General features: G+C 47.6%; 1 pseudogene; it reads right to left on the bottom strand.

Moving 5' to 3' along the window:
- Positions 1-491: 491 nt before the first annotated feature.
- LOC105884809 (pre-mRNA-processing-splicing factor 8 pseudogene) lies at positions 492-1,999 on the bottom strand (annotated as a pseudogene).
- Positions 2,000-2,377: the final 378 nt, after the last annotated feature.

Genomic DNA, 2,377 nt, shown 5'->3' with positions numbered 1-2,377 from the left:
CCAGAAAAAGGGTTCTTTTTGTCCAAGCCTTCTTATTGTACAACCAAAAGACTAGAAGCTGGTATTTATTTTTTCCCTTTAAGGCTTGGAGGTTACCAGCTTTATAGATGAGGGCAGTCCTGATCATAAACCTGATTGCATTTACACAAAGCAGTAGAGTTAGGCTGTCCTTTCCTGCCTTAAATCCTGGTGCTTGCATCTCTTCCTAATAAATGTTCCTTTGTGGCATCCCCCCCCCCCAGAATAGGGCACTTTCATCTGCATTAAATACCTGTTCAGGCAGTTATTCTTTTTCCTCAATGATTTTTTTTTATTTATACAAAATTTATTATTATATTTTTGTTCATAATTACAAGCCATCAGGTCAACAACACAATAAGCACAAAACACAGGGAAAGGGGGCCAAGCTGCTGAATGTCACCAGCTTGTCTGTGGGGGCTAAGAGGCCCCAGCCTTTGGCGAGTCTGAAGCAGGAGGAGGTAACAGAACAACTAGGCATATAGGTCCTCTCGGTCCACAGAATAGACCTCACCCTCCTACAGGATAGCAAAGTTGAGGAAGTGGGAGGTTCTGTGCATCTCATGGTAGAACTCTTTGGGGTTTGCCTACTATAGCACATACTTCACGTTAGGATCATGCTGGACACCCATAAAGTTGTAGTTCCACAAAGACTGGGCAGGGACCATAAAGAAGCTGAGGAAGCAGTCTGACAGCAACATCTGGACCCTCTCTTAGTGTGAGGGTAGGTAGCCTATGGGGTTGTTGCCCTTGTCTGTGTTCTGATGGCCCCATTCATAGCCTCTGGGGGTCAGCTTGGAGGCCATCAGTATGCAGGAGCCTGGTGTGAGGCTGCAGGTGATGATTATGGTCTTCTTGCCATCCCAAGATGGGTTTTTGGCCATGATCTTGGCATGGGTGGTGACATCCAGGGGTGACAAATGGGGGACTTATTGGGCTGAGTGTGAATCCAACCTAAGGGCTCCATCTCCTTGAGATACTCATGCTGGGGCAGCTGTCTAGGTGCATGCATAGTCTGATGAGTGGCCCACTGTGGTAGTATCACGATGCAGTGGATTTCCTTCATCTGGGGGTTATCTGGTGGGCTCACTCCATACAGATATCCTGAAATTTGTGCCTGAAGGTCAGATATGCAGATGAACTTTTTAAGCACATTCTTGGGAAGGATATAGGTGTAACCAGTCTCCTTGATGTCATCAGATGAAACATAGATGTGATTCATCCTTAAGTGCAGGTTTGCAGCAGAGATGAGAAAGTCTGGGTCTCATAGTTGCCCATGGTAGAGGTGATGATCTTGTCACAATGGTTGTTGACAGTGTGAGTCTGTGTTGCAGTCAACTGTGACTGTTCCTTAGTCTGCTTCTCAATCTTGGCTATCTGCTGACACTGCTGTGATGGTGCTGAGATCTCCATACCTAAGATAATGTCTTGAATTTCTGATTGTGTCAGTGATGCTACAATCACATTGTGGGTTTTTTTTGCCATAATCAGCCAAGATAAGATCCTTGAGCTGCTCCTCTACCTTGATCCACTCCTCATCAGTCAGAGTGGGCCAGATGTGGTGTGATTCTCTAACAGTAGTCTTGTTTGGCTTCAGGATCACCTTCGCCCAGTCATTGTTCACAAGCAGGGCATGAAAAATCAGGAAGAGATGGGAGAAAGCTATGTTAGATGAAATAGTCTTGAGCCAGTCAACATAGAGGTTGAAGAGAACCATCTGGGGCTCAGTAGCTTTGAGGATTAGATCCCCAAACTTTTCTACCTTGAGACAAGTCTGGAAGGGGAGCTGGAGCTTTGATCCTTTGATTATGATATTGGGAAAGTCTAGCAAGTGCACCTCCAATGGATCCAGCATGCCCTTCCTGGTGACAGTGACCTCAACCTTGGAGCCAGCCAGCCAAGCCACTGTGGCCAACAACTGGGAGGAGAGAACCTCCACCCCCAGGCCAGCCACAGAGAATACCAAGAAGGAAGAGTACATGAAGAAGCTGCACATGCAGGAGTGGGCTGTGGAAGAAATGAAGCTGTCCATCAAAGGTGACCAAGGAGGAATACAAGGACATCCTGCACAAGGCTGTGCAGAAGATCTGCTACAGCAAGAGTGGCGAGGTCAACCCTGTGAAAGCGGCCAACCTGGTGAAGGCCTATTTGGACAAGTACTGGCACATGCACAGGCATAAAATGGCCATGGCTGGGGAGGAACCACCCACCCAGGGGGCTGAGGCCTGAGGCTGGGTGACAATGGGCAATGACCCTGTGGCTGGTGGCATTTCTGTGTTCCAAGTGGCAGAAAACTGGGGATACCATCTCTCCTGCCTTCAGGTTCCTGTGACAATACCTGGTGTCTGTACCTGTCTTG

The sequence above is a fragment of the Microcebus murinus genome, chromosome 9 (genome assembly GCF_040939455.1).
Source record: "Microcebus murinus isolate Inina chromosome 9, M.murinus_Inina_mat1.0, whole genome shotgun sequence".
NCBI lineage: Eukaryota > Metazoa > Chordata > Mammalia > Primates > Cheirogaleidae > Microcebus > Microcebus murinus.
Note: the sequence above shows the minus strand (reverse complement) of the source record. Positions and strands in the feature narration are given on the sequence as shown.